The sequence below is a fragment of the Rhynchophorus ferrugineus genome, unplaced genomic scaffold (assembly GCF_030347505.1).
Source record: "Rhynchophorus ferrugineus isolate W39M unplaced genomic scaffold, kcgeb_rfMv2 rfM4, whole genome shotgun sequence".
Taxonomy (NCBI): Eukaryota; Metazoa; Arthropoda; class Insecta; order Coleoptera; family Curculionidae; genus Rhynchophorus; species Rhynchophorus ferrugineus.
In genome coordinates, this window is record NW_027472583.1 from 42,403,773 (window position 1) to 42,419,153 (window position 15,381).

General features: G+C 31.5%; 1 protein-coding gene across 1 annotated transcript in view; it reads left to right on the top strand.

The window, feature by feature from the left end:
• Positions 1–1,110: 1,110 nt before the first annotated feature.
• The window catches only part of LOC143195820 (uncharacterized), an 80,495-nt gene continuing 66,224 nt past the window's right edge, over positions 1,111–15,381 (top strand). Inside the window, exon 1 of the mRNA XM_076403285.1 lies at positions 1,111–1,542. The gene's annotated coding sequence lies outside the window, so the exon portion shown is untranslated. The remainder of the gene's footprint in view (positions 1,543–15,381) is intronic.

Consider the following 15,381-nt stretch of genomic DNA (forward strand, 5'->3'; position numbering starts at 1 on the left):
TATATAATTAATATACAATAACTATAGGAAGTTGTACTTTAGAGTGAGAATGATTTATGGGTATAGATATGTGTGTATATGTTTAGAACTATACGTGAGCATTAGGAGAGAATGTATGAGGAGAGAATGAATGCTAACGGTTTTGTAGATATGGTAAGTATATTAGGGAGAATTCAGTGACTAATTTTATCAAGAATGATGCATGCAGGTAGTCATAGAAGAAACAAAAAGACACAGTGATATTAAAATGATACGACAAGGAAATACACCATCGAAGGAAGCAAGAACTAAACGGAAAAAGATAAATAAGTTCTCTGAGAACTCTACCTCATCGGTGGCGTGTAAACGAGTTCAATGTTAATATAATAAAACAACTCTAACTTGTATAATTAACTGTAGTTATTCAATAATATATACATTAGTTGTACTATGATGTTAAAATAAATTATATTTGATAATATTTTTGTATAGTTATTTTATTTAGATTAGAATTTTGTTATAGGTTATAGGTTATTATAAAAGACAAACCGAACTAAAACCCAGAGCTTGATGCGGCTACATTGCACCATTTTGACGTCATAAATTGAGACGATGTATGTTGAGAGCAACTTTGAATTGACTATAGACGTTAAGCCCAAAGTGTCTATCGTAGAATAAGTATTTTGTAGTTTTAAAACAATACAAATGAATATAAAACCAAATAGCTTATAAATTATTAGATATTAGTTAATTACTAGTTAATTTACTATGTTGCTTTAATAGTTAATATAAAAAATATTTTTCTGAGATTACAGTTACAATTAGAAAAATAAAAATTATAGACTGAAATAACATATGATATACATTATTTCGGTACAAATATTTTATTTTGAGCAGTATATCAAACCCTATCTACACGAACATTATGATTGAATACATCCGTTCCAACACCTCTAGCTGTCGAAAAAATATATTTGTATAATATTTCCGTTTAATTTTCGAAAACTAATCCGTCCTTAACGACGCTCAAGTGGAAACGGCGACTCGACGTACACACACACAGCGTGAAATCTCGACGAGCAACGTCACCTACCAACATCGACGTCGTTCTATTAGCACCTGGCCGCAAGTAGATCGCGAACTGGCAGGTATAACGGTACTATCCCCTCACCTGAGGTGCACCAGGCTGACAAGGCTACCGAGCCATTGACCCCCTACGACTCCACGGAGATGATGGCACTGTGCTTCTTCTTCTGGACAGGCTCGCACAGTCCTTGAAGCGGTTGTCCAGGACGAGCGTCCTCGCAGTACAGCGCAGAGCCAGCGCCGATTAAATTTTCGCCGATATTTCGCGGTTCATGGAGCGTGTTGACTTAGTGTTACTCGGTGAGGAAGGGACGCGCGGGGATTACTAAACAACCCCGATATCGAACGCGGGAGGAAGAACACTAACCAGGAGATTGGTGTATTCTTGTTGTCGGTCCGCTATTTTAATTGTTTGTTTAACAGAAATTTGGATTTTTAAAACTTGTTTGTGACCGTTGTTTATCTCACTTCCTAACGGTAAGTTCAAGTATCTTCACGCCAGATGATATCTGTAGGAATATGCGCATGTATTAAGTTAAATTTATATGCAGATTCAATGTTTATACTAGAAAGGTTATGTATTACATTTCGCTAATTTCTATTCTTATTTAAAAAAAAAGTTATAAACAAAAAACTCAATAATTGGATAATATACGTAATACATATAATAAATCATAATTATAAAGATATGTTTTAATTTATTATTAAAATGTACATAAATAATTAAATTTTTAAACATGAATAAATAAATTATATATGCTTATTTGTTATTAAAATCTACTTGTTTTAAATATAGTATGTATATAATTGTATGTAGTTATGTAGTATGGTAAATTCCTCATCTAAAAAATTTTACTATATTTTTACATAAAATGCATACGCTACAAATCTACAAGAATAATAAATTCTCACTGAGATATTTAATAAGGCATTAGGATATATTATATTATAATATAATAAAATCCAATTATAAAGAAAATAATTATGATGTACATACAATGTATACATGATATAACTAACACCAATCTTTCTATGCAAATTGATTTAACAGCTATGAGTTAATAAAATTTATTATCAAAATATATTCATATACTCATTTATTCTTAAAATATTTATATTCATATAGTATGTATATAATATAGTGCATATTATATGGTTTGCTTGATTCCTCATTTAAAATGCTTTACTATATTTTTGTATAAAATATATGAACTACAAATCCACAAAAATAATGAAATCTTATTGAGATATTTAGTATGGCACTAGAATATATTATATTATATTATAACTTGAAGAAAAAGAAAATAATTATGATATAAATATATTTTAAACTTGATATAATTAACGCTGGTTTTCTTTCTACGTAAAATGTTTTAAATCTTATCGAATTAATTAAATTATTAAAATACGGAAAATATGAGATATCGATTATAGAAAATGTCGGTCAGTATATATATATATATATATATATATATATATATATATATATATATATATATTATTAATTTATTATTATAAATTATTAATTTCCAATAATGATGAGATTAAATATATAATATGGGACTATCTCTAATATATTTCTAATTTCTAGTATTAGAGGATAATAAGTGAACAATAAGATAAAAAAATTAAATACAATAAAATTGTAAATGCAGACTATTTTGAAAATACAAAAAATAGTTCATTTCAAAATTGTCACTTGCCTTATTTGTCCTACTTCTTACTTTCTTATAGTTAATATATGGAAAGGCACCAACTCGAATATTATATTTAAAATATGACATGTTTATAACTTCTAGCTCTAGTATTAATCAATTCGTGTATTATTGACAGTTTAGTTGTTTTAATAAATTATATGGTTTTAAAAATTAAGTACAAATTCGTATAAATATTGGTTAAAACTATTAAGACATTACAATATTATATAATTATATCTTGTATGCAATGACAATCTGGAGATCCTCTCAATGTCACTTCTCGTCACCTTGATCTTTAAACCTTCATAATTAAACTTCCACAATTATCTTCATTCCACGCAAAATCAGCAATATTTTTATTACGTCTTGCTATGAATAGTTCGGAGGGGATCAAGTTGGTGTATTTTTATTTAAAGAAATATAGTCCATTATAAAGAATTCGGGTATAATTCTATATATGTAGGAATCATATAATTATTATTATTAATTATTGCAAATAATTTTTAAATAAATTTAGATAAAGAACAAAAACAAATTATAATATTTATACAGAATTTTTAAATTTCAAATTGAAACAATTGGCATAAATTAGTAACAACTGATATGAATACTACTGTTTTACAGTTTTTGAAGAATGGAAATTAAAATATCTTAGCTCATCACTAGCTGCTTCATCTGTTTTTGGAAGTATTTAAATTCCATATCAGAAAAAAGACATGTCTTTTCAGTTTCAGAGCAAAGAATCAGAACTAGTTATGATCAGAAAGAGAAATATCTGATGAATATGAGGGATGAGGTATTTTATCTTCTTAACATATTTCCAAGACCAGCCATGTTGAACACTTATTCTATCACATTTTAGATTATATAATGCTTTCAATGGCAATCTTTATGATTATATTAAATATGAGCATTTAGTGTCTTATGTTTAAACTTTTTCCTTTCTGGTTTCTTATCTGGGTATTCTTTAACAATGGTTACAATATTAATATTATTAAAAATATTATCAAATTTAAGCATAAAATTACCGTTATCATATCACAAGAATGATTATCCATATTTAGGGGAAGTAAAATTCAGTGATGCAAAATCCACATTAATTAACGACTACTTCGAAATGTAATTTGATATGAAAAATAAAATAGCGTTTTCTGAAGCTGATCTAGGAGAGAATTATAAGCGTCCTTTATCAAGGAATATCGGGCAAAAAATGTATTGTTCTTTCTTATAATCTTGACTAATCCTAAAATGTTACTGATCACTTTACTCTCTTGGAATCACTATTAATTTGTTGGATTCTAACCTCGCATAATATAAAATTGATACTTAATGAAAAATAAGTTATTGTTTACCATCAAACATTAAGTCAAATTTCAAATATATAATAATATATTTCATGATTTATCTCTGAGTAATTGTATAAAATAGAACACGAAAACATCCTAAATCTAACCCACGAAAGCATTATTTCCACAAAGAAAATGATTCTGTTGTTAAATAACTATTATAATGTTATTAAATCGATACCGACATATCTAAATATAGCATGCAATTTATAGATAAATAACTATGATATCCTAGACCACTTAATTAAAATCCTGTTTTTGCAGATCTAACATGAACTCATTACCGTGAGAAGAAAATACGATTTATTCCATGTTTCAGATTTAGTACGGCCTGAGAGATAATTAACATATAACTGTATCTAGTTCTGCTACATTATAATTTGCTTTATTGATTATTTTATAGATATTCTTATGATAACCATTTTGATTCCTTAATTATATTTATTAAAAAAATAACAAAGAATTTTTTTTTAATATTAGGATATGATTTTTAATTAAGGCATTGGCAATATTTATTGTTTTTTAGTTTATTAGTTATAATTTATAACCTAGTAAAGCAAACAATTATTTCTTTTAAATGTTTTAATACTACTAATAAGTTTCTTACGTGTATATTATTTATTATATTAATAAAAAACAGATAAAACAATGAATTTATTTATTTCCAATTAATTTAGGGGATTTGTTAAAAATTAAAAAGCTTTATTGTATTTTTTTCACTTTTTGGGCAACTTTCTTTTTCTATCAGCCCATTTTTCGACTCTTCTGAATGCACTAAATGCGAGATACTTCACAACTAGATCAGGAGGAAAAATTCAAATCATCCATCATAAAAATTAATACTTTTAAATTCAGTGGCTAAACAGGGACTTATTTATTAGCATTTAGAGTTTCTATTTGCTTTGTAAAATAACTGCTATATATATTTGTGACTTCCTGTCAGGCGGAGGAATGCCAGACGCATTATCTGCAAGGAAGACTCATCTTGGAGTGATCAGGTTATGTGGGACTGCCTCTGGGCTTGTTAAAACACTAAACCAACCGCCTCCCAGCTGATCAGCAGGCGTTATGAGGAACGAAGGCCTAGCAGAATCTAGCTAGTAAACTAACTGTAATTACGCGAACATGAGTTTACACACTAAGAACTATTGAAGCATGGGGCAAGAGTAGGAACTTAATTGACAGAAGAAAAATTCATTGCAGGCTGGAGACAGGGGGAGTTTAGCGGTGATGATGCTAAAAATGCATCAAATTGACCAAAACGTGAATGAGTATATTCTCTGAAGATCTGCAGCTAGTTGTTGTTTATGGAAAGCCTAGGATATGAAGTGCCAAATTTTTGTAGCATCAGTTCCTCTGTGAAGTTGATTATATCTGACAAACTATGGAGCGTTAATCAATCCCGTGAGAGACTTATTTTGGAAAACTTGAAGCCGTCCTCCTAATTAGGTGTCACAAACTTGAAGTAGACAATATATCCTTAGAGAAAATCGAATTCTAATTGCTAGTCTTTTCATCAGCTTCCAGCGACAATGAATAACTTTAAGTTGCTATAAATTAAATCTATTACAACTCCTCGTACAATAAAGGGTCTTTTTTCATCTATAATTGTTTCATATAATTTGATATCAATATATTAACATTTCTTCAATGCGAACTAATTATAACATATTTTAAATCACAAGTCTCTTAGCATTAATATAGACAGAAATATCTTCATATATCTTCTTTCTTTAACTAAACATTTTGTTCAAATATTAGTTGATGATATAACGAAACATTATTAACCAGCTGTTTTGTCTTAAAATGTTTACTGATTGAAAAAAAAACCTATTTATTACTAACTTGGCACATTGTTGATGCCTGCTATATAAACAATAAACAAATAAAATATTATAAGAAAAAATGATGAATTTTCGTAGAAAATAAAAACTAGAAATCCTTGAACGACCAAAAAATAAAATGTTCTAGATATCCCAAGGAACATACTTAATTTATTTGACCATTTTGTAACTTACGTAGTATATGTTCGTTAGTATACGTTTTAATTTAATTCAACTTTTTTTATCTTATTTTTAACCAGTCATTCTTTATATTAACTGGGAACTAGTCTCTATCTTTATAGGATCTTGCGATTATAATTATGTTTTTGTAACTGTTTAATAATAACTTCATATTATATAATGCTTATCTGATATCAGTCCTTAAATTCAGAGGATATAAAACATATTGCGCCAAATGATCCAGAAAACGCAGTATAAGAAAGAAGTGCAATAATAATAAAAATTAAAAATTTTGCTTGCCGAGGAATTTAAGTTCGAATCAGAAGACAGCCGGTCCATAACTGAATGTGAATATTATAATTAAAAACAATACCGTCAACAAGCCCGTATATGGCCCACCAAAATACAGCATCAAATTTGAAAGATATATACAGTTATTTTAAACCCTGGGATAGCGTTAAACATGGAGATTGGGGATTGACTCTGAATATAACAAAGGGTACTATAATTCTTAAACGCTATTCAGACATATTGTGAAAGAATTTCGATAGGCAAACCCACATTCTGGCTAACAGGTCCTGATAAGATCATAGACTGCTAGATTTCTACATCATTAGAAACATAGTGAAATGGAAGAATTTCTAGAAGTAGGCAACAGACCATTCACCTATTGGGCTGACTTTAAGTGAGTACATAAAGTTAAATAATTGCTGTCCTGTTAATAGAAGAACTGATTAGATAGGTATTGGAGTGGCATTAGAAGAAAAAATTAACTTGGAAGACCGGACGCAGACTGAGGAAGAATTGGATTTTGAAGTGGAGAAGCTTATCAAGGATATTAAGCAGTCAGCGTGGCAAAATACCCCGAATATCAGACGGAAACTAAACGGAAACCTCTACCCTAAACAAACCATAGAATTAATATCAGAAAAAATAAGAGCGAGAGTGAAAAGGCTATCCAGGGCGCAGTAAGATTAAAAACATATAAAACAAAGCTGAAAAATCTTACACATTAACTAAGACGTGATATTGACACAAAAAATCTCCTGGTATAGTTACAAAGATCAATTTCGGAAATACAACGCTGGACAGAAAAATGGAGTATCTAAATAAATCAGTGCATATGGCTTTTACCAATAAAAGAATCAATCATAAGCCAGTATATATAAATCAGTAAGTAGTCCCGTATGGAAATACAGCCAAATCTCTTAACATGATCCTTGATGTTAAACTCAAGTGGAAGCCACACCTTAAGAAAACATGTTAACAAAGCAGTGTGGACTTATGGTGTTGAATTCTGGGTTTATGCCAGCCAACGCAACAGAAATGTGAAACAAATATTAACAAGGTATATATAACAAGGTACTTTGAGGTATTGTTGATGCTCCATAGTACATTCATAACTAGATAACACTAGGTGGAGAGTGACGACAACATTGTCATGGACTATTCCCAAAGAAATGAACAGAGACTCTATCAGCACATTAATATTGTGGTTCTTCAGCTCCTAGATGGCTTAGTCAGACGATAAGAGAGAACAAAAACATTTGATCTAGTTTATCGAAGTTATAAGAAGAACTTATGTAATACTCATCGCAGAATAAGTATTTTGCAATTTTAAAACCGTAGCAAATCAGTATAGTAACTAATTGCATATTACTTTTAATTTACTAGATTGCTACAACAAATAAAAAATATATATAATTCAAATATGAGATTGTAACTCGAAAGCAAAACAACAAAAATAGGATAAAGATAAGGAGTGACATATGCTTAACTTTTGAAATATATCCATTTAATTATCATTTCAGTATTGGTAACTAAAGACTTCGCACACATTACTAGCATTACATTAACCTACTTAAATATATATATATATATATATATATATATATATATATATATATATATATATATATATACTTATTATCCTCTCAAATTTTAGGTCAAATATAACCGTTAGCAGTCAGTAATGTGTTACAAAATTGGTTATTCGTTTTATATCTTTATTACAATCGCTTTAGGAATAAAAGAAAACTTTGAAATACAAAATATGCTGCCAGAATAGTGGACTATTATTCAAAATGTGAAAATATTATGTTGGGTATTTTTTAATGAAAGTTGTATTAGACAACGTACGGCAAAAGTTCCGCTACTATTTTGATTGCCTATAACTTTGCTTAAAGAAAAGATAAGTAAGTTTGGTTTTCATAAAAAGTTATACTTGGTGTTTATGTTTTTTTTTGTTTTGATTGAAAAATTATATCGGCTAAATGGTGACCGCGATTCGCTATGCAACTTTCGGCTCTTTTTAAGGCATTTTTCATTACATCCTGTAACATCTGATGCTGAATTTCTTCAATTTCGTGACGAATATTGTCTTTAATATGTTCAATCATTTGGGGCTTATTCACATAAACTTTTGATTTTAACAAACCCCATAAAAAATGTCTGGAGCTGTTAAATCTGGAGATCTTCCATTGCTCTTCCATTTCAGGCACAAGAAAATTTCGAATCACGTTTTGGTATAGTTCAGCAGCAACAGTAACAGCGACACCTTGATCATTTTTAAAAAAAGGGACCAATAATGTTTCCAACATGAATACCACTCCATAGAGCTGTTTTAGTCTATGCAATGATGTTTCATAAATTAATTGAGGGTTATCCAAAACCGATTGTTCTGTTTATTAATGCGACCAGTGAGAAAAAAATGAGCTTCATCACTTATTACCAATTGAGACGAAAAATCTTCAATTTCACCAGACAGCTTTAGGATTGCATTACTGTCGTCAACTCGTTGAACAGAATCTATCGGTAGCAATAATTGGACTAATTGAATTTTGTACGGGAACATTTTCAAATCAGTTTTCAAAATTTACATTAAACTGCGTGGAGGCATGTGTAACTGGGAACCACGTATCCAAATTGATATGTCTGGAGGCTCTGCAACACTATCGCGCATCAGAATCACATTTTCAGCGTTACGAGACGTCCGTTGTCTCACAGAATGAGGCCTGTCTGCTGTGGTACCGTATTGTCGAAAATTCGCATGTAAATGATAAATTGTGTTTTTGTGACGCTCTGGACCATTATGATATTTATGACGCAATTTCCGTTGAATGGCAATAATGGAACGATTCTTTTCAATAAATATTGTCACTATTTATGATCGTTTTAGTGGCGTATATTTATCCATGATAAAATGTGGACGTCTACACAATATAATGGTTAAAGCGAAACTGAGCTAAACGTCACATATTCAAGATAACGCGCAATCAAAATGGTAGCGGGACTTTTGTCGCACCTGTTGTAAATAATGGGAGGATTAATTCTAATGGAATTATCGAAATGAATACCTATCTTATAGCTTAATTACATAGTAGATAGCACATATTAAAAATACACCCATTCGGTTTAGTAATAAATGTTGTTAGTTGTTTAAATTTTTGCCCCATACGCACTTTCAATTGCTGAAATCGTACCTCTCAGACAGATATTTTATTGTCAAACAGGGTGACGAATACACTGACCTACAGCCCATATATTCGGGTGTTCCGCAGGGCAGTGTTCTCGGCCCATTGTTATATCTTATGTACACAGCTGACCTACCGACCTCGCCAAACACTACTGTTGCAACATATGCTGACGATACAGCGGTTTTATCATCACACGAAGATCCAATATCAGCCACAAAAAAACTCTTACTTCATCTTAACAAAGTCGAATTGTGGTTGAAAACGTGGCGTATCAAAGCAAATGAGACAAAATTTACCTATATGACATTCGCCCTTTGCAGAAGAACATGTCCCTCAGTAAAATTGAATAATCATGAACTTCTGCAAACAGACAGCATTAAATATCTGGGAATGCATTTTGATGGACATCTGACTTGGAAAAAACATATAGTGACAAAACGCAAACAGCTTGGGCTTAAACTAAAGCAAATGTATTGGCTAATAGGGCGTAAATCTAAATTATCATTAGATAACAAGATTTTGCTGTATAAGTCAATACTTAGGCCCATCTGGACCTATAATATTGAACTGTGGGGTACTGCTAGCAAATCTAACATAAATATCCTCCAGAGGTTCCAGAATAAAGTGTTGCGAGTCATCGTCGATGCCCCATATTACGTGTCCAATAAACTCATTCAACGCGATATCCCCATAGAACCTATAACGAGTGTGATTCGAAGTGCTAGGGCGAAGTATTTTGAAAGACTATTAGTGCATCTTAATGCACTCGCCAAACAGTTAAATGTGCGCGATGACAATGAAGTGCGTAGGCTCAAACGCAAACTACCATACGAGCTGGTTAATAGACACATAGAATGTGAAATTTACTAATTTCTAGAATAAGTTACAATAGTTATTAGAATAAGTTAGGATAGACTTTAAAATAAGTTAGAATAGTATCTAGAATAAGATTTAGATTATAAATTGTACAGCAGATCACTTACTGAAGTGATCTTCTACATGTGAGGATAGTTATATTATATAACAGAAATCAAGCAATAATACTTATTGCCCACGGGCAGATTGTTGACATTCCAAGAGATTAGTAAAAAAAAGTTCTTTAAATAGTTATAAAATATGAAATATGATGTGAAAATATATAATATCCTGTATTTAATTAATTTTAACTATATTATTAATTAAAACTATATCCGTCCTGTTTTCGCCACTGATTATAATAAAAATCCAAAGAGAACTTTGCGGACTTGGAACCTTTCTCACCATCAAACATTTCCCAGATTTCAATGTAACTGTGCAACAAGAAAGCACAGTTACAGACCTGCGTACTTCAAATGAATTCTGTAATGACCCTTATAAAGTCTCAGTCGTTAATATCCTTTGAAAATAGTTGGCTTCCACGTATCAGATGGTTGAATTGCATCTCATTTCCATCTAATTATGTCGGTGGGGTTATTTTCGTTCTTTTTTTCTCTTTGATTTTACGAGAGGCGTGTAGGTTTTTTGCATCGTCTTCGTACTGGCCGAGCTCGATGTCGAGACGCCGCATCGGATGCGGACGAATACCAACGGGCTAAAAATTGAGGTCAATCGAATGTATAACGTTCTGTATTGTGCTTGAGGTCAAGAACGGTCCCATGAATAATTTACGACAAATGGCGGAATTGTTTTGGTAACAATGGATGAAGGTACTGTTCGCTATAGTTGCTGTTGCTGCTCTCGTATATAATATGGCATTAATTCACTCATTAATATGTATATGCTACTGTTTTTGCAGCGCACTCCGGAGTCATATAAAGTGTTATAAACAAGTGTTAGATTAGTTATACAATACTATGACGTTATTTTTAAATGTTAATTATTTATGTCGAGTAAAAACAATAGATGTAGTTATTTGTAACACCGCTAATAATAATTCTAAACACTATTTGTCAACTAGGGGATGCATAGTTAAATAAATAATATTTAATATACATAGGCCGTTCTTGTGATCCCGCTTCCATTGTTCTTTAGGGTCAATGATGTGGCTCGATGAATGGAGGTAAAACGAAATGAAACAGTGGTGTTTACATTATGTTACCGTTATTTATTGGCTATATAAAAATGTGAAAAATACAAATGATAAAAGGGATGGCAGCGGTGTTAGTTGGAGACGACGCTTGGGCAGTCGATGGTGGCACGTCTAAACCAAACGAGGGTTCAGCACTGAAATGACCGAAATACCCTTCAATCACATCCCAGATAAACGTCTCGAGGTTGCCGCCAGCTATTCGTTGCCGGGTTCTAGTTGGCGCTGCTGGCACCCCGCCCGTGTTCAACATCTGGGATTATATTTCCGGGTATTTTGTAGACCGTTATTCCACGATGTAAAATTCGACATGCCTCAAGGTCGCTACAATACTCCCCTGCTAGAATTTTACATAAAATTACTCCAAGCAACAAAAATACAAAAATGTATGAAAAAATATCAAATACAAAAAAAATATACCAAACGAAAGATCACGTCGGGGTCACCAATTTAGGATACAGGTGCGGTTAGACAAAGACAATATATTCGGCGATTTATTTCGGTACAAATGGAATCTAATTATATGCAGAAGAAATATTTATTTTTACACGAACAGATATTAAACAATAACTAAGATATTAAATTAAGAATAAAATAGTATATGGGGACCGAAATTATTTTTATCAAACAATTGTCTTGAATATAAGATGATTTCTATATTAAAGTACCTGACCTGACTGACATCCTGTCTCAATTATGAATATTCTATTCAAATTGGGAAACAGATAAAAAATGAAAATAAATAAATATGATGGTTTTCCATATTTTGAACGAACCTTAATTTTAATAGATGATGTATGTAAGGCCCAATACAAAACGAATTTAATGAAGACACGAAACGTAACCATTGAAAAGAACTTTCCGAAATCAACTACAAGTATATGACTACGATATGCTCATGAAGACAGTAGACGACGGAAGTCGCGAAATTCTGTTTATATGATTTTGGTGTAACTGGAAAAACGTTTTTAATATTAAAGATTTTATGGCAAAATGGAATTGAATTTACACTTCATCGGGTATTGCAGCTAATAAAAAAAAGTTGCAAGTCTCCGATGAATTTTGCGATAGCCAAAGTGTCGCAGCAAAGCAAAGTGGTTGCAAAGAAAAATAAAAGGAGGTAGAAAGTGTTTAAAATAGATTCATTGGATTGCCGGGAGACTAGTTATAAAATTAATAGAGAAAGCAAATTTCGGAAACTAATGAAGCGGCTCTACTGGCTGTATGAATGGCGCCAATCTCACTTGACCACTGATGTAACACAGTACATGGGCTTAATTTTTAAACTTAAACGTCTTGCAATGTGGACACACCAAGTTCATTGGCCCAACAGCAAATATTTTCTGAGAACTGTAATCGATTGTCGCGTTATAATTTAACGCGACTAATTGTTGCATTAATTCCGCTCAACTTCATTTTGAGCTCAGCTTTGCTTGTCATTTTCACTTACTTGTATATATCTATTTACAGCGTTGCGTCTATTGCGAGGTAATTTGGTACGCCTGAGTAGCGGTATTTGAAAGAACCAAATGAAAAATTAACACCCTTAATGTTTTTCTATAATCATGTGTTAGTCTATCAAAACTTACTAAAAATCGATATTATAGTAAACTTTTAATGCTAGGCATGATTGCAGTGAACTAACTGAGATGAACAAAAAATTCACTCAACAAACTCAAGAAGGGATAAATGTTCAGATCGAATTGATTGTACACTAAGAATACAGACGTTAACCAATATTTGTCATGCTATTAGTGTCAACCAAACTATTAAGCGCGATAAATTTAAATACCCGTTAGGTATTTTTGTTTCTGTTAGTTTCTGTATTTTATGAACTACAAGCAAATCTAAAAGACGATGGATGAAACCGGTAAAGTCGATCTTAAACTACGGCGTGAACAGGGAAATAGGAATTCAATTTTATATATAGATTATACTTTTTAAAAATTATATATTAAATAAACAAGCTTTCAAGTGATTGAAATTTTTATCAAAAATTGTTTATAATTCCATTTTCAGATCGAGCCACCCTTACTGAAAAGTTAATACATCTTTATTAGATACGCTTAGTACAATCTTAATTTACAATTAATTTACTACTACTTTTTATTTGTACATGGATCGATTCACAAGCAAGACAAATGCGAGAAAATACATCAATATATATTCCTCAATTATAATAACTTAGAGCTATAGTTTACACTAAAGGTATACACTTTATATAAGTTCGTATTTGTTCGCTTCAATCTCCTGACATCCTACGCGCTGTCCAGCAGTTGTATTGCTTCCACGTTAGTATGATTTAGTAATATTCTTTTGCTTTCGAAATCTTGGATAACTTCGCAAATCCATTTCCAGATCATCGTGCAGTTCTTCGTTGGTTAGGCAGCGATAGGCATTGGTAATCAATCGAAGAATCTTGTTTTGACAGCGCTGTATGTCTAGTTGATTTGAGTTTTTAGTGCATCCACATATTTGCACCACATAGGTCCAAATTGGCTTTATAATTGTATTATAGATCAACCTCTTTAATTTTAGATCAAGTTGAGAGTATCTTCTGACTTCTGACCAGTACAGTTGATTTATTTTGGTTCTAATGTGTTTTGCTTTTTGTCTAACGTTATGTTTCCAATTTAATAATTCTGTTTGAGAAATTTGGTATCCATCGAGTTATATAATTAAGTTTTTATTATTTCGCAGCAATGCAAAATTAACATGGACAGATTTGGAGATATTAAGTTGAATTTCCCCATCTTTCTTCCATTTGTATAATTTGTTGACTACTACTTATACTATCTCTATTGCCCTAGGCAGAGATATATCTTTTGCCATAATTATTTTGTCGTCAGCAAAGGTTCCAAGAAGTGTTTCTTTTGTTGTTGGAATATCAGCAGTGTAGAGCAGATATAGGGTATGTCCTAAGAGGAGACATTGTGAAACTCCAACCGAAATAATTTTAAATATCGAGAACGCCATTTCGTGCGATACTCTAAATTTTCTTCCGAAAGGATATGACTCCAGCAATTGACAATAGTTACGCGGTGACAATTTGCCAAACCCGATCAAAAGCTTGTGAGACATCCAGGAATATTGCAGGGCAGTATTTCTTTTACTCAAACGCTTTTTCAATAGCCGCAGTTATTCTGTGCACCTGATCGATTATTGAATGGTGATTTCGAAAACCAAACTGGAAATCTGGTATTATTACAAAATACCTTTAGTTATTAGTTTCTCAAATAGCTTTAATATTGCAGGTAGTAGCGAAATAGGCCTGTAAGATTCGACTTGTTCTGCAGGTTTGTCAGGTTTTTTGAGCATAATTATTTGTGCCACCTTAAAACATGATTCATCCTTAAACATGCATTAAATATATATGTCAACATGATGATTGCTTTTCGTGGCAGTTCTTTCAATAATCCAGGTGAAATATCATCTATGCCAGGTTTCAGGATTGTGGTTATCAATTTCAGTGGCAACTTCCATTAACTTAGATATGACGACTTTTCTCATGCGTTTTAAACGAATTTATTAATATAAATTTCAAGCACTAATCAGTGATATGTGTTTCATTTGGATGGATGACTTTTTTAAAATTTTATGGTAAAAGAACTAAGTGATTTTCACAAGGATCTATTGGACCTACTTTTACACTTGAGATAAGTTTACAAAGATCCGATCAAATAGTAGTCGGATAGGTAAATGTGTGTGGTGTGGTATTGACCTTTTACT